Source organism: Microcaecilia unicolor, chromosome 3 (genome assembly GCF_901765095.1).
Source record: "Microcaecilia unicolor chromosome 3, aMicUni1.1, whole genome shotgun sequence".
Lineage (NCBI taxonomy): Eukaryota > Metazoa > Chordata > Amphibia > Gymnophiona > Siphonopidae > Microcaecilia > Microcaecilia unicolor.
In genome coordinates, this window is record NC_044033.1 from 361,984,750 (window position 1) to 362,008,633 (window position 23,884).

Here is a 23,884-nt window from a genome sequence, read left to right on the forward strand (position 1 = left end):
GTGTGCTAATATTTAGGCCTGCTCTCAAGCAGGTATAAATTTCACTGTTTTCAATATAGGTGGATTTCTTCCTACCTATGCCTTGATATCAGATTGTGAGCATGTTCAATGTGCTTCTTCTGTCTCTATTCCAGATGTGCACAATGTCCTATAAGAGGAAGAATATCCTTAAAGAAACAATGAAGTTCATCTGTATTGAAATGAGGCTGATAATTTTCTGTACAGCTTGAAACATAGGCCTTCCTAAATGGTATTTATGTTACATATCTGATAAGGATGTTTATTAGCTCATATTTGGAACATTATCAGGCTTATTTTCGAAACAGAAGGGCACCCATCTCCCGACAGAAATCGGAAGATGGGCGTCCTTCTCTCAGGGTCGCCCAAATCGGCATAATCGAAAGCCGATTTTGGGCGCCTTCAACTACTTTCCGTTGCGGGGACGGCCAAAGTTCATGGGGGCATGTCAGCAGCGTAGCAAAAGTGGGATTTGGGCGTGCTCAAGAGATGGGCACCCTCGGCCAATAATGGAAAAAAGAAGGGCGTCCCTGACTAGCATTTGGCCGACTTTACTTGGTCCATTTTTTCTTGTGACCAAGCCTCAAACAGGTGCCCGAACTGACCAGATGACCACCGGAGGGAATCGGGGATGACCTCCCCTTACTCCCCCAGTGGTCACAAACCCCCTTCCACCCTAAAAAAAAAACTTACAAATTTTTTTTTGCCAGCCTCTATGCCAGCCTCAAATGTCATACCCAGCTCCCTGGCAGCTGAATTCAGGTCCCTGGAGCACTTTTAGTGGGTACTGCAGTGCACTTCAGACAGGCGACCCGGGCCCATACCCCCCTACCTGTTACATTTGTGGAGGAAACAGCAAGCCCTTCAAAACCCACCCGAAACCCACTGTACCCACATCTAGGTGCCCCCCTTCACCCCTTAGGGCTATGGTAGTGTTGTACAGTTGTGGGGAGTGGAGTTTGGGGAGCTCAGCACCCAAGGTAAGGGAGCTATGCACCTGGGAGCAATTTATGAAGTCCACTTCAGTGCCCCCTAGGGTGCCCGGTTGGTGTCCTGGCATGTCAGGGGGACTAGTGCACTACGAATGCTGGCTCCTCCCATGACCAAAGGGGCTTGAACTTGGTCGTTTCTGAGATGGTCGTCCTTGGTTTCAATTATCACCGAAAACCGGGGATGACCATCTCTAAGGACAACTTAAGGACGACCATCTCTAAGGTCGATCTAAATGTTGAGATTTGAGATGGACGGCCATCTTTTTTCGATAATATGGGTTTCCCCGCGCCTTCACGTAGCTGTCCTGCGAGGACGGCCCCAGGAAACCTTGGGTGCCCCGTTTGATTATGCCCCTCCACAATGCCTTAAAATTTTTGATGTGAACAAACTTGATTTAATGCACATTAACCTATGAATGAACACATATAAAATCGATTTGCATGTGTTAAAAAGTTCTAGTGTTTGTTAAAGAAAGTTTTCAACATATGTGCTGATAAAATGCCCAAACATTGAGGGTTGGGGGGGGGGGGGGGAAGCCAAATGAACCAAAAACCTTTGGTCTGTGTATATACCTAATATTTGACATATGAATCCTTTCCAATGAACATGTTAACAAGATCTATGCTAAAAATAAAATCAGTAACATGAGTGATTTTAATGAAGGAACAAATGCCTCCCTTTTATTGCTATGGAAACCAGAGCACAGTGGAACATGTAGTGGCTACTCACAAGTCCTGTCAGCTGTGCATAACCTGAGTTGTGGCCATCCCCAGGCATTCACTGAGATGTCCCTCAGCTGACATCATGATAGTCATTGACTATTCATAGAACATTTTCCATTTCGCCATGTTAGTATCCTGAAAGAAAACAGGAGAGCTCATAATTGTCACTGAGAATCGATAGCACTAAGGACAACGCCTACACATTTGATTAAGTATTGAAGAGGACAGATTTCAGCCTGGTTCTGTAAGAGGACAATCCTTCTGATTCTGCAGAGATTCACCTAAATCTGTCAAAGATCCACTATAGTCGTAATGTTCACATAAAATGTCTGCACATGCTATGGTTGGCATTTTTGTGGTTGGCATTCTTTCACAGTGTGTATTGAGTGCTTGAAGGACCATAATAAGTGAGCTTAAAAATGTCTTATCTACATTAGGGGGGTAACTTTATAAAGTTTATGCTGTGTGTAAACCCTGTTGTACATACAGAAAAAGAAATGTATTAAAATGTGTGATTGCACATATACATAAAAATTACCCTCACAGAAAAAGTGTACCTACTTTTATACAATCTGTGTGTTGACAATCCTGGGGATACCGTTTGGGTGTAAAGTCAGGATTTAAACTTCTGTGCTTAAGTGCAAGTTTATGAACATCTAAAACACAAATAGTGCTTTTTGGACTTTCCCTATTATAAAATCAGGCCCTACCCTGTTTACTAAGCCGCACAAGAGGTGTGTTAGCATTTTTAGCGTGCGCTAACTGCGTAGGCACCCACAATATTCTTATGGGTGCCTACACAGCATGTGCTAATTTTGTGCATGCACTAAAAATGCTAGCACACCATAGTAAGCAGGGTCCATAGAGATTTACATTCATGAAAATGAGTTAATATTTAAGACAAAGGGCCCCTTTTATAAGGCGCTAGTGTTTTTAGCTCATGCTAAAAATAAGTGTGTGGTAAATATTAGAGCTGCCTATATATTCCTTTGGGTGTCTCTAATGTTTAATGTGCACCATTCATTAGCGCACACTAAAAACACTAGCGGAGGAGTAGCCTAGTGGTTAGTGCAGTGGACCTTGATCCTGGGGAACTGAGTTCAATTCCCACTGCAGCTCCTTGTGACTCTGGGCAAGTCACTTAACCCTCCATTGCCCCTGGTACAAAATAAGTACCTGAATATACGTAAACCGCTTTGAATGTAGCTGCAAAAACCTCAGAAAGGCAGTATATCAAGTCCCCTTTCCCTTCCCTAAAAGACCCCCTAATTGCACTAAAGGTCCACCACCCCTCCCCCTTTTTGTCAATAATACAATACTTAGTACATCCACATGGAACTGCCATTATAGAACACTGCCCAACTACTTCCAGAGTTTTTCTACTGGGACCTTTTCTAGATTTAAAATATTTGGATTTTTTTTGGACCCTTTATAATCTACTAGTAAAAAAGCCCCGTTTCTGATGCAAATGAAACGGGGGCTAGCAATGTTTTCTTTTGTGTGCATGTGGGAGTGTGTGTGTACCTGCCCTCTGGCCTCTCTCCCCTCCCCCCTCTGAGTCCTTCACTGTTACAGAGCCAGTGATTTGATTTCGTGCTCTGCTGTTTTCCTTCACTGACTGTGTTACAGAGAGGGCGGGGCAGACACTCATAGGGAAACCGGATATCTCGCCCCCTTCACATTTCCCGCTGGAGGCTTCATAGAACGTTGGTGTTGCTTTTTATATAGAGAGATTTGACCACATGAGGTGCTTCAATTATCGAACACTAGCATAAGTTTACAGTTTTACACCTGACTTTAGGCAAGACTACTACGCCATGTCAAAGGCTAATGTAAGTGTCTGTGCCTATCAGTTGTCAGTTTGGCACGTAACACCTAGTATAACATGTGTGTGTAACACCTAGGCACACCACTGACCCACCCTTGCCCCTCCCACGGCCATAATCCCTAGAAGCTGCATGCACAGCTTTTCAAATAGCAACTAATGTCATTTGAACACATAACTGCCAAATGGTGCCAATTAATGTCAATTAATAACAATTTTAGCCAATAACTGGCTAATAACTCCAATTAACAGCCCACTATTAAATTAAGCTATATGTGTAACTGGCCTTGTCTATAAATTGGGCACCCAAATTTGTGTGCTAAGCGTAAAGTTGGGCACCCAAGTTTACAGAATTAATGGGCTTGGCCCTTAATCTTACAGGATTACTACCTAAAGGTCTTGGTATAGAAGAAACGGCATTGTGAATGACTAAGATCACTACTACATAGTAATATAGTAAGTGACAGCAAATAAAGACCTGAACAGTCCATCCAGTCTGCCCAGCAGTTCCATTGATTATCAATTCAAGATTAAATCAACAATGAACGTGATATTTTATACTTGTTCGTGGTCTTTCTTTGGTATTTCCTGGATATAGACCATAGAAGTCCGCTTGGCTCTGTCCTTATGTTCCAACTACTGGAGTTGCCGTCAAAGCTCACAACAGCCTATCAGAATCCATCTTGTCATTTGTGGGACACACTGTAAAAGTCTACCCGGCACTGTCCTCATGTTCCAAACTGTCATCATTAATGTTTTAACAACCACGAATCAGGAACTTATTTTAGGACATTCAAAACCCATTTTGCACAGTCCACTGAGATAGGAATCAGGACATCCAAGTCAGGACTCCACAATTCCACCAGTATTTTACAAAAGGCTCTGCCAAATTTGGAGCCTTTTGTAAATACATGTGAGAATGTTGACAAATACACATGTGTTTGCTGGAATGTAAAGGCAAACATCAATTTTGCAAACATGTACATGGAAAGAGCATCCTCAGTCAGCAGCTTCCATATATAATTGCTGGTACTTACAGGAGGAAGTGGTGATTTTGCAGTTTGTGAGTTGCATTTTAGAAAGGACGTTCAAATCGGAAATCAGACATCAAATTCAGGATGTCTGATTTCTGCGAGTATTTTAGAACAGGGTTGTTATGTTATGTTATCAAGGCTTTATCTCTCGCCAACTCTCTTAAAATAAGATAAGATTCAAGGTGAGTTACATCAGATCTATAAAGAAGCTGATGCAGATTATCAAGAATTATATATAAAGTAAAAGTGCATAGCAGAATAAAGTTCATAACTCCTGAGGCCTAACATACAAGTAAGTTGTCAAAGCTTTGCGAAATAAGAAATAACTTCTTATCGAGCATATCTCAAGAGGGAGATTATTCCAATAATGGACATCTGCAAAGAAAAAAATGATTGAGAAAAAAGTGCTTTAAACCATATGCCTTTAACTGATGGAAGAGCTAACATAAGTTAATTACATCTCCTAGAGGTTGTTCTGAATTTTAGCAAATTCACCAGCTGAGAACCACCCAAAAACAAAACACCAAATAAAACACCAACGTAGAGCCTATTCTAAAATACATGGGAAAATGAGCATCTATGACCAGCTTGTTTTCCCCATCCATAGATTTTTTTTTCTAAAATTGATGTTCTTGCTGATTTCTATTAGTTTGTCACTGTTGTTCAGTACCTTTTTTTCTGCAGTCGCCATTGTTGCTGTCACAAGCAGTACAAAGGGAACTAGCTTTAGCTCACACCTTTTTCAGTAGCAGTTCAAGGTGCAATACATTCAACTACTGTATGTATTTTCCTATCCCCAAAGGGCTTATTATCCAAGTGTGTGTACTTGAAATCAGGGAGGGTTAAGTGACTTGCCTAAGATTACACATACTGAATCAGTTGGATTTGAACCCTGGCTTTCCTGGTTCTGAGCCCACTGCTCTATAAGTATTACAATCCTTCTCCTCCCCTTAAAGCTCAGGGCATGACCTATGTGATTCCGTGACAGGTCAGCACATTTGCAGAATTAGTGCTGAAAGATGTGTAATACTTGTAATACTATGCTCCATACCCTGCATACTCTGCCTGCCGTTATCAGCAACAGAACTGTGAAGAGGAAGGACTCTTGTTATTCTATTGCTGGCCCATGGGTATAACTCTTGATCTACAGCAAAGCATAGGAAGATGTACCAGAATCAAGGAGAGTAGAAATGGCAATGCTGGCAGAGAAAGAAGATGACGTGGAGGGGCATAATCGAACGGGGCACCCAAGTTTTCATGAGGGCGTCCTCGCAGGATATCCCCATGAAGGGGCGAGGAAACCCATATTATCGAAACAAGATGGGCGTCCATCTTTCGATAATATGGTCGGGGACACCCAAATCTCAACATTTAGATCGACCTTAGAAATGGTCGATCTAAATGTTGAGATGGTTGACCTTAGAGATGGTCGTCCCCGGTTTTTGGCCATAATGGAATCGACCAAATGCAAGCCCTTTGGTCGTGGGAGGAGCCAGCATTCGTAGTGCACTGGTCCCCCTCATATGCCAGGACACCAACCGGGCACCCTAGGGGGCACTGCAGTGGACTTCACAAATTGCTCCCAGGTGCATAGCTCCCTTACCTTGGGTGCTGAGCCCCCCCCCAAACCCCTCCAAACCCCACTCCCCACAACTGTACAACACTACCATAGCCCTAAGGGGTGAAGGGGGGCACCTACATGTGGGTACAGTGGGTTTTTTGTGGGTTTTGAAGGGCTCACATTTACCACCACAAGTGTAACAGGTAGGGGGGATGGGCCCCCTAGAACAGCTGCTGATTACCATGGCATGCCAGCAAGACTGGGCTCTCTCACACAGCCTGCAGGGGCAGAAAAGGAGGGCTGGCCCTAGCTCAAACCTAACAGCCAATAGGGAAATGTCACAAGGAGTTACTCACAGGATACTGCAAACTATAGGGGGAAGGGAAGCCCCGGTACACAATGCTATCTATTACACAGACAATCCAATTGAATACAGGTAATACTCAGGGCCGCCGAGAGGGGGGGACAGGGGGGACAAAATTCCCAGGGCCAGGGCCTCCAAGGGGGCCCGGCGCCGCAGTCCCTCCTGCCACCGCCACCGGGCCCCTTCCACCCGAACCCCCACCAGCAGAAGTGCTGTCTTCTGACTCCGGCGTGCGCGACCCACACAGACGTGCTGCTCTCAGCTGATCTTCGCTGTACTCTGCAGGGCTTCTGTGCGTATGACGTCCTGAACTATTGGATGCAGATCTACGTTTTGAGATCTGCTGAGTAGTCCCCTGTCTACCTCCTGTTCCATCCACTCCGCACGTTCCAGCTTCTTCCTGCTTGTTCCTGTCCGCCTGCTCCAGCGTCCTGCTCGCTCCAGTCCATCTCCACCACCCTGTTCCAGTCCGTCAGATCCAGCTTCTTCCTGCTTGCTCCAGCTTGGTCCAGCCCACCTGATCCAGCTCGTCCAGCTTGTTCCACTCCATCTGACCCAGCATCCCCCTGCTCGTCCAAGTCCATCTGCACCACCCTGTTCCAGTCCGTCGGATCCAGCTTCTTTCTGCTTGTCCCAGCCACCTGCTCCAGCCGTTCCAGCCCGCCTAATCCAGCCTGCTCCAGCCCGCCTGATCCAGCTCCCCCTGCTCGTCCCAGTCCATCTGCTCCAGCCTCCGTCGGATCCAGCTCTTCCTGCTCGTCCCGTCCATCTGCTCCAGCCCCCGTCGGATCCAGCTCTTCTCGCTTATTCCAGCCACCTGCTCCTGCTGTTCCAGCCCGCCTAATCCAGCTTGTTCCTGTCCGCCTGATCCAGCTTCTCCCTGCTCGTTCCAGCCTCTCCAGCCGATCCAGCCCGCCTAATCCAGCTTGCTCCAGCCCGCCTGTTCTAGCTCCCCCTGCTCGTCCTAGCCCATCTGCTCCAGCCTCCGTCGGATCCAGCTCTTCTGGCTAGTCCATCTGCTCCAGCCTCCGTTGGATCCAGCTCTTCCTGCTCGTCCCAGTCCATCTGCTCCAACCTCCGTCGGATCCAGCTCATCCTGCTTGTTCCAGCCACCCGCTCCTGCCGTTCCAGCCACCTGCTCCTGCCGTCCCAGCCCGCCTAATCCAGCTTGCTCCAGTCAGCCTGATCCAGCTGTCCAGCCATCTGCTCCTGCTGCTCCAGCCCGCCTAAACCTGCTTGCTCCAGTCAGCCTGATCCAGCTTCCCCTGCTCGATCCAGTCCATCTGCACCAGCTTGCTCTAGCCCGCCTGATCCAGCTTCCAGTCCATCTGCACCAGCTTGCTCCACCCCACCAGCTTGTCCAACTTGCCTGCTCACCCACTCCCTACCTCTCTCACTACTATGGCCCCCTTTCACATTCTATTTCTCGCCCTATCCCTCCCCAATCTCTTCCCCCTCCCTCCGCTGTCTACCACACGAACTCACTACCCATCCCCCCCGTCCTGCCCACTACTGCTATACCCTACCTACCCCTATCCCCCACCACCTCACCATCCCTACTGTCCTCCTCCTCCTTCCTAGCTCTCAACCTCCAACACCTCCTTCCTGCCATGAACCCTTCCCCATTCCTCCTCAGCGCATCCCGCCTTCGGCGCCTTCGTCGCCCTACCTCCCCCACCCTTCTCCGCTCTCTCTTGCTCCTTCTCCTGCTATCCGCGGGAGATATCAATTCCAACCCAGGCCCACCACACATGTCCTCGTCCTCGTCTCATCTATGCAAACGTTCCCGCGATATCTCCAATCTCATCTCCATTCCCCTCCTCCCCCCTTCCTCCCTCCCCTTCTCGTGTGCCCTGTGGAATGCCCACTCAATCTGCAACAAACTTACCTTCACCCATGATCTCTTCATCTCCCATTCCCTCCATCTGCTCGCCCTAACCGAAACCTGGCTCACCCCCGACAACTCTGCCTCAGTCGCAGCCCTTTGCCACGGAGGCTACCTTTTCTCCCATTCGCCCCGCACAGCTAGCCGCGGCGGCGGCGTTGGCATACTATTTTCGCCCTCCTGCAGTTTTCAACCCCTCCTCCTACCACAGTCTCACTGCTTCTCATCCTTTGAAGTCCATTCCATTCGTCTATTCTACCCGCTGCCACTCTGTGTTGCAGTCATCTACCGTCCCCCTGATAAGTCCCTCCCTTCCTTCCTTACTGACTTCGATGCCTGGCTCTCCGTTTTCCTCGAGCCCTCATCCCCATCCCTCATTCTTGGTGACTTCAACATACACACTGATAACCCATCTGACTCATACGCTTCTCAATTCCTCACCCTAACCTCCTCCTTCAACCTCCAACTGAGCTCCACCACCCCTACTCACAAATCTGGTCACTGTCTTGATCTCGTCCTCTCTTCTACCTGCATGCCCTCTAATCTCTGCGTCTCCGCTCTTCCCATTTCTGACAATCACCTGATCACATTCACACTTCATCACCCTCCCCCTCAGTTCCGCCCAACCCTAACTACTACCGCCAGGAATCTCCAGGCAGTTGACCCTCCCACCTTATCCGCTAGTATCTCTGGCCTCCTCCCATCCATCACGTCCTCCGAGTCCGTCGACAAGGCTGTCTCCAACTACAATGCCACTCTCTCCTCCGCCCTTGACACCCTTGCACTGTCTGTTTCCCGTCCCACTAGGCGCACTAATCCCCAGCCCTGGCTTAACCCTTGCACCCATTACCTTCGCTCCTGCTCCCGATCGGCTGAACGCCTATGGAGGAAATCTCGCACCCATACTGACTTCATTCACTACAAATTCATGCTATCCTCCTTCCAGTCCTCCCTATTCCTCGCCAAACAGGACTACTACACTTACTTGACTAATTCCCTCAGCTCTAACCCTCGTCGTCTCTTCGCCACCCTCAACTCCCTCCTCAAAATGCCCTCCGCTCCCACCTCCCTTCACTCTCTCCTCAATCACTGGCTGACTACTTCCGCGACAAGGTCCAGAAGATCAACCTCGAATTCACCACTAAACCTTCTCCTCCCCTTCATCCTATCTCCCACTCCCTCAACCAATCAACCCAGGCCTCCTTCTCCTCTTTTCCTGATATCACCGAAGAGGAAACCGCCCATCTTCTCTCCTCCTCGAAATGCACCACCTGTTCCTCAGACCCCATCCCCACCAACTTACTTACCACCATCTCTCCCACTATCACCCCTCCCATCTGTCATATCCTCAACCTCTCTCTCTCCACCACAACTGTCCCTGACACCTTCAAGCATGCTGTTGTCACACCTCTCCTCAAAAAACCTTCACTTGACCCTACTTGTCCCTCCAACTACCGCCCCATCTCCCTCCTACCCTTCCTCTCCAAAATACTTGAACGCGGCGTTCACAGATGTTGCATTGATTTTCTCGCCTCTCATACCATCCTCGATCCACTTCAATCTGGCTTTCGCCCACTTCACTCAACAGAAACAGCATTATCCAAAGTCTGTAATGACCTGTTCCTCGCCAAATCCAAAGGTCATTACTCCATCCTCATTCTCGACCTATCCGCCGCTTTTGACACTGTCAATCACAACTTACTTCTTGACACACTGTCCTCTTTTGGGTTCCAGGGCTCTGTCCTCTCCTGGTTCTCCTTTTATCTCTCCCATCGTACCTTCAGAGTACACTCTCATGGTTCTTCCTCCACCCCTATCCCGCTCTCTGTTGGAGTCCCTCAGGGTTCTGTCCATGGACCCCTTCTTTTCTCTATCTACACCTCTTCCCTGGGCTCCCTGATCTCGTCTCATGGCTTCCAGTATCATCTCTATGCTGACGACACCCAGCTTTATCTCTCCACACCTGACATCACTGCGGAAACCCAGGCCAAAGTATCGGCCTGCTTATCCGACATTGCTGCATGGATGTCCAACCGCCACCTGAAACTGAACATGGCCAAGACCGAACTTCTTGTCTTCCCACCCAAACCCACTTCCCCTCTACCTCCACTCTCTATTTCGGTTGATAACACCCTCATCGTCCCCGTCTCATCTGCCCGCAACCTCGGTGTCATCTTCGACTCCTCCCTCTCCTTCTCTGCGCATATCCAACAGATAGCCAAGACCTGTCGCTTCTTCCTCTATAACATTAGCAAAATCCGCCCTTTCCTCTCTGAGCACACCACCCGAACTCTCATCCATGCTCTCATTACCTCTCGCCTTGACTACTGCAACCTACTCCTCACTGGTCTCCCACTTAGCCACCTATCCCCCCTTCAGTCCATTCAGAACTCTGCTGCACGTCTTATCTTCCACCTGAACCGATACACTCATATCACCCCTCTCCTCAAGTCACTTCATTGGCTTCCGATCAGGTACCGCATTCAATTCAAGCTTCTGCTACTAACCTACAAATGTACTCGATCTGCAGCCCCTCCTTACCTCTCAACCCTCATCTCCCCTTATGTTCCTACCCGTAACCTCCGCTCTCAAGACAAATCCCTCCTTTCAGTACCCTTCTCCACCACCGCCAACTCCAGGCTCCGCCCTTTCTGTCTCGCCTCACCCAACGCGTGGAACAAACTCCCCGAGGCCATACGCCAGGCCCCCTCCCTGCCCATCTTCAAATCTCTGCTTAAAGCCCACCTCTTCAACGTCGCCTTCGGCACCTAACCTCTACACCTCTACCCAGGAAATCTAGACTGCCCAACTTGACATTTCGTTCTTTAGATTGTAAGCTCATTTGAGCAGGGACAGTCCTTCTTTGTTTATTTTGTACAGCGCTGCGTAACCCTAGTAGCGCTCTAGAAATGTTAAGTAGTAGTAGTAGTAGTAGTAGTAGTAGTAGTACTTGCGACCTGGACTGGCCACTGTTGATGGGCCTTTGTCTGACTCAGCATGACTTTTCTTATGTCCTAATGTTCTTATGTTCCTTTTACACTTATTCATAGATAGAACCACAGTGCTAACCTCTCAGAACACTAACAAAGCTTCCTCGAAGGCTAGACCTCATCACATTGCATCTGCCACATATACCCATAAAACAACTATAAATTATAACAAAAAAATGTCAAAAAACGATGAAGATATCAACAAACTATTCTCCCTTTCTTTGTTCAGTGTGTGCATTTTTTTTCTATCTCTGGCCATTTTTTCTCTGTAAATATTTTCCTCCTTTGAAAACTGCAGGGAAACAGCACAACCTTCCCTCCCTCCCGCCCATTCTATAAATTTAATTACAAAATCTAAGCACCATTTGGCACAAAACTGATAGAACACTAGCACTTGCATGGGTGAATGTACATTTGCATGTGTGTTAGCTGTGTGCTCAGCGCTATTCTATGATTTAAACATACAATTCACTTACAGGCAGATGATCAAAAGCAAACGCCGGCGCTAGAGGCTGTTAGCGCCATACTAGTGCCGACATTTGCTACCGTTCCATGATCAGAGCCCTCGAACGCGTGAAACAACGCGCTTGAGGGCTCAGCGCAAGTAGCATGCAAATGCATGCTAAATAGGGCTCAACGCAAGTAGCTTGCAAATGCATGCTAATCAGTGCTTAACGCATTCATCCCCAATGATCAGCGTCCAGCACGCCAAAGATTGGGTCGCTGGCTGCGACAAACCCTACGCCAGCTCTGAGCTGGCGTTAGGGTTTGCAGATCATTCGGGAGGAATAGTGAGCCCTGTCCAGCATGCATTTGCATGCTGGCAGGCCCCCATTTCCCCTACAGCAAACCTGCCAGTGAGGGCGGTTAAGGACATCCAAAAATTGAACGTTTCCATGACGGGGCAGTTGAGGACGTCCAAATTTTGGACGTTTCTGCAACAGGCAGTTAAGGACGTCCAAAACTGGATGTTTCTATGAGAAAGACATCTTTTTCATAGAAACATCCAATTTTGGACGTCCTTAACTGCCCGTTGCAGAAACGTCTAAAATTTGGACATCCTCAACTGCCCCGTCACAGAAATGTCCAAATTTTGGGCGTCTTCCGATTTAAAGATGGGCGTCCTTCTCTTTTCATTGGTCTCCAGCCCAGACCTGTCAAACAAATGTGGGAGGATTGTGCTGAGCGCATGCTCAGGCACAATTCTCCCGCACTTCTACCCCATAATCAGAGATAATTGTGCTGCTTAAATTTGCATGCATTATCTCTGATCATAGGTCTAATAGCACCCTGCGCTGTTCCAGCGCTATTTTAGAGCGCTGTTTGGAACAGCGCGGGGCTTTTGATCATCTGCCTGTTAGAACATAAATGCAAGGGGATACACACATGAGTGGAGCATAGGCAAGGTATAGATGGAGCTCTCACTTATGCACTGAAGTGCCACATTTATGCCTGCTATTGATATGGCATAAGTGGGTTTGCCTAATTGTAGGCTTGTAGATGCTGATTTATGCTAGTACTCTATAGTTTAACCTTGGTGCTCAGATGCCATTATGGGAAAGGGGAATGGGACTTGATATGCTGCCTTTCTATGTTTTTTGCAACTTTATTCAAAGTGGTTTACGTGGAGGGGCATAATCGAATGGAAACGCCTATCTCCATAGGCGTTTATCTCCGAGAACAGGTCCGTGAAGGGGCGGGCCGAACCGTATTTTCAAAAAAATGGACGTTTTTGAGCTGGGCGTTTGTTTTTTTTAGCAATAATGGAAACTAAAAACGCCCAGCTCAAAAACGTCCTAATCCGAGCCATTTGGTCATGGGAGGAGCCACGATTCGTAGTACACTCGCCCCCCTGATATGCCAGGACACCAACTGGGCACCCTACGTCAGTGCGGTGGACTTCAGAAAAAGCTCCCACATGCATAGCTCCCTTACCAAGGGTGCTGAACACCGAACCCCCCTCCCCCAAAACCCACAAATGTACAACACTACCATAGCTCTTAGGGGTGAAGGGGGCACCTAAATGTGGGTACAGTGGGTTTTGGAGGCCTCCCATTTACCAGCACAAGTGTTACAGGTGGGGGGGGGGATGGACCTGGGGCCACCTGGCTGAAGTGCACTGCGGTACCCACTAAAAGTGCTCCAGGGACCTGCATACACGCAGGCCTCTAGGACTGGTTGCTGCTATATAACCTTGGCACACCAGTTGACACCTGAAGACTAATCTGTACGAAAACGTCCTTTATTGGAATAACAGCCTTTACTCATAGTTAACTGCAGATCAGAGGTTGTGCCCCACTGGCAACGAGTCTCCCTGGTACTGAGATGAGCAGTAGGTCAGAACTGGCAGAATGCTGTACAATGCCCTCATTCAGCCACATTCAAGAGAAGAACTAAGTTGTCTAACGTGACTAACACAGGAAAGGGAACTAAAACTGGCTTACAAAAATGGCCACTACCACATGGACTACAACAGGAAACACAACAGGGCACACTCTGACCTAGTAGGCAGGGGGAAAAGCACCATGGGAGAAGAGCCTACCAACTACCAACATTGTGAGACTGTAACACAAGCTAATGAAATCACAGAGCCCAATACCCTACACCCACCACAATGCAATGCTGATGTGACCCTGTACTGCACCCGAGAGCCACATCTGACCCAGGGAAAGGCTGTGACAGGATCAAACACATTCTGCTGTCATGGAGGTGGGTACGGCATTTGAGGCTGGCATACAGGCTGGGAAAAAAGTTTTTAAAGTGGGGGTATTTTTGGTGGGAGGGGAGTCCGGGGAGGTCATCCCCGATTCCCTCCAGTGGTCATCTAGGCAGTAGGGGCACTTTTTTGGGACTTGTTCGTGAAAAAAAAAGGGTCCAAAAAAGTGACCCAAAATCACGGTAAAAACGCCTTTTTTTTTTTTTCGATTATCAGCTAAAGACGCCCATCTCTCCTCGGCTGATAACCACGCCCCAGTTCCGCCTCCACCACGCCTCCGACATGCCCCCATCAACTTTATTCGTTTTCGCGATGGAGTGCAGTTGAAAACGCCCAAAATCGGCTTTCGATTATACCGATTTGGGCGCCTTTGCGAGACAAACGTCTATCTCCCAATTTAGGTCGCACTATTGGCGTTTTTCTCTTTCGAAAATAAGCTGGATAGTATATTCAGGTACTTCTTTGTACCTGAGGCAATGGAGGGTTAAGTGACTTGCCCAGAGTACCAAAGAACTACAGTGGGAATCAAACCTAGTTCCCCATGATCAAAGTCCGCTGCGCTAACCACTAGGCTACTCCTCCACTCTGCTCAATTATGGAATCTGTGCTCAGAACACTGCATCTAGGCCTCTAACTTTGGTGCCCAGTTATAGAATTACCCCCTTGATGATGTGTTCTTCTGCAGATTCTCACTGTCGATTTAATTATTTTATTTATTAAAAACATTTATAGAGTGGGAACTGCAATTCAAGTTTATATATCGAGTTTATGTTTCTCCTCATAGAGCTTATTGAGCAACTTTAAGGTGAAATGACCGCTATCCTAAGTGTGGAGTGATGGGTACGCCTCTGGGCCACATGTTTTAATCCAGACCTACTGGATTCAGCTGGACCCCATGTGTCCCAGTTCTGCCAGATTAACCGGATTCCATCCCACTCCCTACATTCTGATGTTTTTCTATTGTGAGGACTTCGCCCAACTGACTCTCGAGCCTTCTTGCAGTTCTCTATTTTGATGATGAAGAAGAATACTTTGAGTCTCTGGCTTTTGCCTGAGGCACTCACACTCTCTCTCACTAGTGGTCATCTATGAGCTTAGTGTTCTTGAACGTAAGAGTATATGTATCTCTCCTCACCTGCGGGGAACCGGTTCCTGCGGGACTGGTCTCCTTTTCGGGACACTAACCTCACTGGCTCGTAGCTGTATATTGAATGCCCAAGGAGTGCTCTGTATTGAAGGGAGGAGAGGGGGGGTGGGTTGGGAGAGTCGGGGTTCCGAGGGTGGGGGTCAGGCGTTCCTGTATTGTGTACTGTTTCAGCCTGTTTATTGTATGGTGGTTATTTTCCATATGCTAATAAATATGATTGATTTTTTAAAAAACATTTATAGAGTGCCTTCTTGATGTGCAATGCAGCCAAGTGAGAGTGCTACCCCTGAAAGGCCTGTGCTACATTGCAGTGGTCTCAGGCAAGAAAGAGGAGAATGGCAGAGTTACTTTACAGGCACAGCTACAGACTTTCAAAAAACCTTGGCACAGTACAGATCAGTTGCTCCCAGTAGTACTTGTTCTTTACTATCTATTACAAATACATCAAGGGGGCAAGTCAATAACTGGGCACCACAAATTAGGTACCTCAATGCCACCCGCTGAACACTAATTCTACAATGGCATTTAAATGCCAAGATTCCATTTTGGAAAACTAGCACAAGTCAGCATCAATGCGCCTACATCTTGGCATGCCCACTTATGCCATGTCAATAGCAGAAGTAAATGCGACACTTTAGTGCATAACTTCCAGTATTCTGTAAGTTAAGCATGCGGGAGCTTCACCTATGCTCCGCCCAACCTTCACCCCTGTGAATGCCCCCTTGCATTTACACAGTGGCGTACCAAGGGGGGGCGGGTGGTGTGGTCCGCCCCGGGTGCACACCGCTGGGGGGGTGCCGCACGCCTGTCCGCTACATTCGTTCTGTGCTCCCTCTGCCCCAGAACAGGTTACTTCCTGTTCCGGGGCAGAGGGAGCATGGAAACGAACGAAGCGGATAGGAGCGCGGCACCCACCCACCCCCAGCAGCGTGCACCCGCAGGGTTGTTCTTTCACCGGGGGGGGGGGGTGCTGCACCCAGGGCAGGCACTGCACCCGGGGGCGGGGTGCATCGGCGATCCGCCCCGGGTGTCAGCCCCCTTAGGAACGCCACTGCATTTACATGCAGTGCCAATTGTGTACTTCAATTACTGAATAGCGCTGAGCGATCTGCTAGCACTTAAGCACTGAAGTGTATATTCATATGTGTGTAAGTGCTAGTATTCTATATTTTAAATGTGCAAATGGTGTTTAAATTTTAGCACCGGTTATAGAAAGAGAGGGAAAATGTTTCATTGAGATTATACAAAACAGAGAGGGGGGGAAAAAAAACAGTTCTGTAATCTGGGACCATCAGTTTCTCTCTTTATGTGTTATGTTCTGTTCAGGTTTGAATAGTTGCAGTCTCCTGTCCCCATCCCACCCCCCTCCCCTCATAAACAGACTGGCCCCACTCTCCTCCTGCCCATCATACACCTTGTTTCCAAGTATGGTCACTATGAGGGAGCTGTCACCCAAAGCCTTTGCGGAAAATTAACGGCAGACAGAGAAGGGCAAAAAAGACAGGACAGATGGCTCTGTCACCACTACTGACCCAGTGCTCTGAAAGCAGTTCAGTGTCTGTGCAAATGCCACTTTGTTCCATGCACTTGTTCCCCTGTTAATCTGATTTACTTGTCAGCAGCTGCCTGTCATATATTCACATTAGATTTTTCTTCTTCTGTTTATTCACATTGCATGGCCCTAACAGGTTACTTTTGGGCTCATTTTCGAAAGAGAAGGACGCCCATCTTTCAACACAAATCGGGAGATGGGCATTCTTCTCCCAGGGTCGCCCAAATCGCCATAACTGAAAGCCGATTTTGGGCGCCCTCAACTGCTTTCCATCGCGGGGACGACCAAAGTTCCCAGGGGCGTGTTGGAAGCGTAGCAAAGGCGGGACAGGGGCGTGCTTAACACATGGGCGTCCTCGGCCGACAATGGAAAAAAGGACGTCCCTGACGAACACTTGGCCGACTTTACTTGGTCCTTTTTTTTTTTTACGACCAAGCCACAAAAATGTGCCCTAAATGACCAGATCACCACCGGAGGGAATTGGGGATGACCTCCCCCTACTCCCCCAGTGGTCACCAACCCCCTCCCACCCTAAAAAAAATTAATATTTTTTCCAGCCTCTATGCCAGCCTCAAATATCATACCCAGCTCCATGACAGCAGTATGCAGGTCCCTGTAGCAGTTTTAGTGGGTACTGCAGTGCACTTCAGGCAGGTGGACCCAGGCCCATCCCCCTACCTGTTACACTTGTGGTAGTAAATGTGAGCCCTCCAAAACCCACCAGAAACCCACTGTACCCACATGTAGGTGCCCCCTTCATCCCTAAGGGCTATGGTAGTGGTGTACAGTTGTGGGGAGTGGGTTGGGGGGGGGGTTAGGGGCTCAGCACACAAGGTAAGGGAGCTATGCACCTGGGAGCTTTTTCTGAAGTCCACTGCAGTGCCCCCTAGGATGCCCGGTTGGTGTCCTGGCATGTGAGGGGGACCAGTGCACTATGAATGCTGGCTCCTCCCATGACCAAAGGGCTTGCATTTGGTCATTTCTGAGATGGGCATCCTCTGTTTCCATTATCGCTGAAAATCGGGGATGACCATCTCTAGGGACGACCATCTCTAAGGTCGACCTAAATGTGGAGATTTTGGCATCCCCGACCATATTATCAAAACAAAAGATGGACGCCCATCTTGTTTCGATAATACGGGTTTCCCTGCCCCTTCGCAGGGTCGTCCTGCGAGGACGCCCTCAGGAAAACTTGGGCACCCCATTCGATTATGCCCCTCTTTGTAACCATTAGTAATTATAGACTGTCAATATTCTTATCTGGTCATTCCGTGAAATGGAAGCCCTGTGGATTGGGTTAAAAGATGCTGAAAGTAATTTTATAACAAAACCAAAATCCCTAATATCACAGGTAAATTCTGGACCAGGACCAGGGAGAGCAGTCCTGCATAAGTATTTCATGCAAGAAAATCCAAGGAGCTCTAGGCACCTAAGCATCAGGACACAGGGCTCATAAGATAAGTGATTCATAATTTTTTGTATTTTGTTACTTTCTACTTACTATCAGCTGCCCATTGTTGGTTTAAGCTTTGACTTGAGTTTGAGTAGCACAGAAATAGCACATTTTGCACTATGATCACTAAAGAGAGAGTAGCCCAATGAATGAAGTGCTATGTCACCTGTCAGTGGTTATAATACACTACTGAGTGTGGAAATCTATGAGGGCACTCTTCTCTACATACACAAAAAAGTGTATGAATAGTAGAAAGTGATTTTATAACAGATCACTTAGACTGGGAATAAGCAGGTACCTACATGTCTTTATAAAATTGCACTAGAAAAGCAGCGGAGGAGTGGCCTAGTGGTTAGAGCACAAGTCTTGAAATCCAGAGGTAAGAGGTTTAAATCCGACTACTGTAGCTTGTGCTCTTGGGCAAGTTACTTAACCCTCCGTTACCTCAGGTACAAAATTAGATTGTGAGCTCTCAAGGGACAGAGAAATATCCAGTATACCTGAATGTAACTCAGCTACTACTGAAAAAGGTGTGAGCAAAATCCAAATAAATGTAGGCTATAATGAACCCACATAAATTGTCCCCCAATGTGCAAAATCAAGACTCCACCCACAACCTGCCTCTAAATACCCCTACACTTGAGTCATGACAAAGAGGCATTTTAGGAGTATACACAGGCATAAAAACCTTTATAAAATTAGCCCCATATTGTACCCAATCATTTCCATGGGAGAAATGTTAAATTATACCTTTTTCCAAAACCTTCGGAACGTCAAATATTCTAAGCAAACAAACTTTAAATAATAATAAGAAGAAGATGAGCCAACACAAAAGAGCAGAACAGACACTGAACCTCCAATTTCAAGACTTATCTTTCACTAGTAAAAAAAGGCCCGTTTCTGTTAGAAATGAAACGGGCGCTAGCAAGGTTTTCCTTGGAGTGTATGTTTCAGAAAGAGCGTGTGTGAAAGATGGAGCATGCGTGTCAGAGAGAGAATGTAAGAGAGAGAAAGACAGAGTGTAAGTGTTTGTGCGAGAGAGAGAGTGTGTGAGAGACAGTGTTTGTGTTTCTGTGTGACACTGTGTGAGAGAGAGGGACAAAGACAGTGAGTGTGTGAGTGAGAGTGTATGTGGCAGACAGAGAATGAGTGACTGCGTGTGTGGTGTGAGGAACCCCCTCACCCCCTCCCTCTCCCCTGCCCCCTTGCAGCCAGGCATGTGCAGCGACCCTCCTCTCCCCGTGTTCCCCCTGCAGCCACCCATGTCCAGCATCCCCCTGCAGCCACCCGTGCCCATCAACCCTCCTCTCCCCCTGCTGCGTCCTTCCTGTCTCCCCTGCTCCCCCTGCAGCCACCCATGTGGTCTCAGGCCCCCCCCCCCCTCAGCATCCCTCCTGTCCCCCTGCAGGCACGCATATGCAGCGTCCCTCCTCTCTCCCCTGTCCCCCCTGCAGCCAGCCATGTCCAGCGACCCTTCTGTCCCCCTGCCCCCCCCCCCGAAGCTACCCATGTCCAGCGACCCTCCTCTCCTGTGCAGCCTCCCATGTCTGAGGACATTCCTCTCCTTTTTCCCTGTTCCTCCCCTGTGGCCAGCTATGTCCATTGACCCACCTGTCCCCCTTGATGACCACCAACCCTTCTGTCCCACTGCCCGCCCTGCAGTGTCCGTCCTGTATCCCCTGTCCCCCTTGCAGGCACCCATGTGGTGTGTGGAGCCCCATCTCTATTTCCCTGTTCCCTGCCCCCCCTGCAGCCACCCATGTGCAGCGACCCTCCCCTCCCCCTGCTTCCTTCCAGCCACCCATGTCCAGCGAGACCCCCCTCCCCCCCCAGCCGGCACAGCACCCAAAGAAAGCCCCTTGCCCCCCCCTCCTTCGTGCATCACCTGACCCCCCCACCGTAGCACATCACCAAGCCCCTCCCCCCTCATCAACCCCCTTGCCACCCGCAACCGCTAATACAAACTGTGTCCGGCGGCTGCTGCTTTTGCTATTCAGCAGCAGCAGCCCGTACATAAAGAAAACCAAAAAAAAAATCCTTCTAAAACGCACCTCCGTTGAGAAGCATCTCACATTGGCTGAAGTCTCAGCATGCGCTCCTCCTCTCCCCTCTGACGTCTCGGCGTTTCTCCGGGGTCTTCCGGCAGGGGCACTGACGTTGAGGGGAGAGGAGGAGCGGCTGCAGAGACGTCAGCCAATGTGAGATGGTTCTCCACGGAGGTGCGTTTTAGGAGGTTGTTTGTTTGTTTGTTTTCTTTATGTACGGGCTGCTGAATAGAAGCAGCAGCAGCCGCCGGACAGAGTTTGTATTAGCGGTCGCGGGTGGCGAGGCGGTCGATGTGGGGGGGAGGGGCTTGGTGAAGCGGCGGAGGAGGGGTTGGGTGATGCGGCGAGGAGGGAAGGGGGTAGGAGCTTTCTGATGCCCCGTTGCATGGGTTGTTGTAGCGATGCGGCGGGGGGGGCACTTAGAGGTGCACCGTCGAGGCTGTTTGTGTGTGTGTGTTTGTTTGTGTGTGTGTGTGTTTCTTTGTTTGTTTGTTTGTGTGTGTATGTGTGTTTCTTTGTTTGTGTGTGTGTTTGTTTATGTGTTTGTTTGTGTGTGTGTATGTTTGTGTTTGTTTGTGTGTGTGTGTTTGTGTGTGTTTGTGTGTGTGTTTGTGTTTGTGTGTGTGTTTGTGTGTGTTTGTGTTTCTGTGTGTGTGTTTGTGTGTATTTGTGTGTGTTTGTGTATTTGTTTGTGTGTGTGTTTTTGTGTGTTTGTGTTTGTGTGGTTTTGTGTGTGCGTTTGTGTGTGTGTTTGTGTGTTTGTGTATGTGCATTTGTGTGTGTGTTTGCATTTGTTTGTGTGTTTGTGTGTGTGTTTGTGTGTGTGTGTGCGTTTGTTTGTGTGTGTGTTTTTGTGTGTGTGTGTTTGCGTGTGTGTGTGTTTGTTTGTGTGTTTGTGTTTGTGTGTGTGTGTTTGCGTGTGTGTGTGTATGAGTGTGTGTGTGTTTGTGTTTGCGTTTGTGTGTGTTTATGTGTGTGTGCATTTGTGTGTGTGTTTATGTGTGTGTGTGTGTGTGTTTGCGTGTGTGTGCGTTTGTGTGTGTGTGTGTGTGTTTGTGTGTGTGTTTATGTGTGTGTGTGTGTTTGCGTGTGTGTGTGTTTGTGTGTGTGTTTATGTGTGCGTTTGCGTGTGTGTGTGTGTTTATGTGTGTGTGTGTGTTTTCGTGTGTGTGTGTATGTGTGTGTGTGTTTCTGTGTTTCTGTGTGTGTTTGCGTTTGTGTGTGTGTTTATGTGTGTTTATGTTTGTGTGTGTGTGTGTGTGTGTGTGTGTATCTGTGTTTGTTTGGGGGGGGGGGGTTGCGGGTGGCTTTTGTGGTCGTGTGGTTGTGGAGTTTGCCAGCAGTCTGTAGTGATTCCTAGGCAGGGGGAGGAGTACGGAAACACTTCCCCTGCCTGAGTCGTTCTTTGTTGAAGGTGGTTGCCAGTTGGTAGGGGTGCCTTTATGGATCCCTTTACTCTCTGTGTTCCGCCCTCGAGGGCGGGGCAGAGAGACATGGTGAGTTGGATGGGTTCACCACCATGAACTTACGAACTGTTTAGGGATTTTGCAGATGGCTTCAGCAGGTTGTCTTCAGAATGTTGAGGTAGCGTTTTATGTACAGATGGGGCGTGGCTGAGGGCGGGTCTATGAGTGAGGGTGACTGGTCCTAGCCTATGAAGACTACAGGATTTTTGTGCTTCTCTGCCTTGGAGTGAGCTTCTCTGCCTTGGAGTGAGCTTCAGAACGTTCAAGGTGGGATTTATTAATATCTTTCATATTAAAGCAGTCCCTATGATTTCCTTCGTCAAAGGCATAGCACATAAAAAGTAAGGGGCCCTTTTTTAAAAAAACAGCGTTAAAAATTAGCCTTAGTGCTCCTTTATGAGGATCCTTCCCACATGCTAAGACCATTTTTGCCACTGAGGTAAAATAGTCAAATATTCTTCTTTTTTTAAATTAATGGTCATGCACTAATTTTGACATTAGCACATGAACCTCTACTGCCACCCATTATGTAGGCGGTAAGGGCTCACGCGCTAAGCATGTGTTAATCGGTTAGTGTATGGCAATATGGCTGTGCTAACCAATTAAAGCAGAACACAGCCACTGTTTGTCACCAGACCCACCCCCAGTGCTGAAACATAATTTTTACTTTTGAGTGTATGGGTAGCGCACGCCAGTGGCATAGCTACATGGGGCCACGGGGGCCTGGGCCCCCGTAGATTTGGCCCTGGACCCCCTGCCGATGACCCTCTCGACCCCCCCTCCAGCCACCAACCCTCCCTCGCCACCGCTGTCGCCTACCTTTGCTGGCGAGGGACCCCAACCCCCGCCAGCCGAGGTCCTCTTCTTCTGGCGCAAGGCTTCGTTCTGTTTCTGTGAGTCTGACGTCCTGCACATACAACATGCAGGACGTCAGACTCACAGAAACGGAACGAAACCTTGCAGATCAGCCAGCAACACGGCCGCTGGCTGATCTGCAAGGCTTCGTTCTGTTTCTGTGAGGCTTCATTCTGTTTCTGTGAGTCTGACATCAACGTCAGACTCACAGAAACAGAACGAAGCCGTGCACCGGAAGGAGAGGACCTCGGCTGGCGGGGGTTGGGGTCCCCTGCCAGCAAAGGTAGCCGATGGCGGCAGCAGGGGAGGGTTGGCGGCAGGAGGGGGGGTCGAGAAGGTCGTCAGCAGGGGGGGTCAAAGTTGTTGTTGGTGGTGGTGGTGGCGGCAGCACCGGGGGGGGGGGGGCTAAAATGTGCCCCCTCACCTTGGGCTCTGGACCCCCCTCCCGCCCAAGTAGGCTATGCCCCTGGCGCACGCATGTCCCATAATTCCAGCGGTTCGTATCAGCGTGTCCTGCGGAAAAACCATTTTTTTGCTGTGGTAAGCACGCATTAGTGCTTTCTGTGGTAATGTGGTCAAGGGTGTGGCTTAGATTGGGCACAGACAGAGGATTGCTAGAAAAAGGGGAAATATTTTATTATGTGACACACTATGTGCCCCCTGTTTCTTCACAGGCTTTCATCCAGCACAAGTACAGTCTCTAAATTAGGGCTAGCTCCCATCCTAGCCCAACACATTCTCTATTTACATTGAAACAAGTACTTTCTGAATGTAACTCAAGGTGTCTCCTACCGTGCCAGTCTTCCCACACAACTCTGATACCAATGAAGCTTGAGCCACACCACTTCCCTGGCTGTTTCCTCAAGTACTACAGCTCAGCTTGCAGAGGAGTCCTCTCCTCTCTGGACTTTCCTCCTGGAAACCTCTGTATCAGTGCCTCCCTGAACTGTTCTGGCTCAGGGAATTTAACACCCTCCCCACTCCTCTGACTCAGGCTCAGCCTCAGCCTTCGCCTCAGCAGACTAGCGCCACCTACTGCAAGGTGGCTGAACTGTTAGTGAGGGAGTGCTCTTCCCTATATCATCACTCTCTCTCGCATACTCCTAAAACAGGTGTATTCCGGGTTTTAACTTTGTCATCTAAGCCCTTTTATCAACCCAAAATTACATTGCACTCTATGGAATCAAGTTGCTAGTTTTTTCCCTGTTGCCTTACATTCATTGGCAGAACAGCATTATTTATTCCTTGCCTAATTTAA

General features: G+C 48.6%; 1 long non-coding RNA gene across 1 annotated transcript; it reads right to left on the reverse strand.

Moving 5' to 3' along the window:
- Positions 1-1,660: 1,660 nt before the first annotated feature.
- On the reverse strand, positions 1,661-23,489 carry LOC115465283. The gene is made up of 2 exons (XR_003941384.1): positions 23,419-23,489; positions 1,661-1,868 (listed from the first exon to the last, which is right to left on the reverse strand). It is a non-coding gene; the product is annotated as an uncharacterized LOC115465283 (long non-coding RNA).
- Between the last annotated feature and the right edge of the window lie 395 nt (positions 23,490-23,884).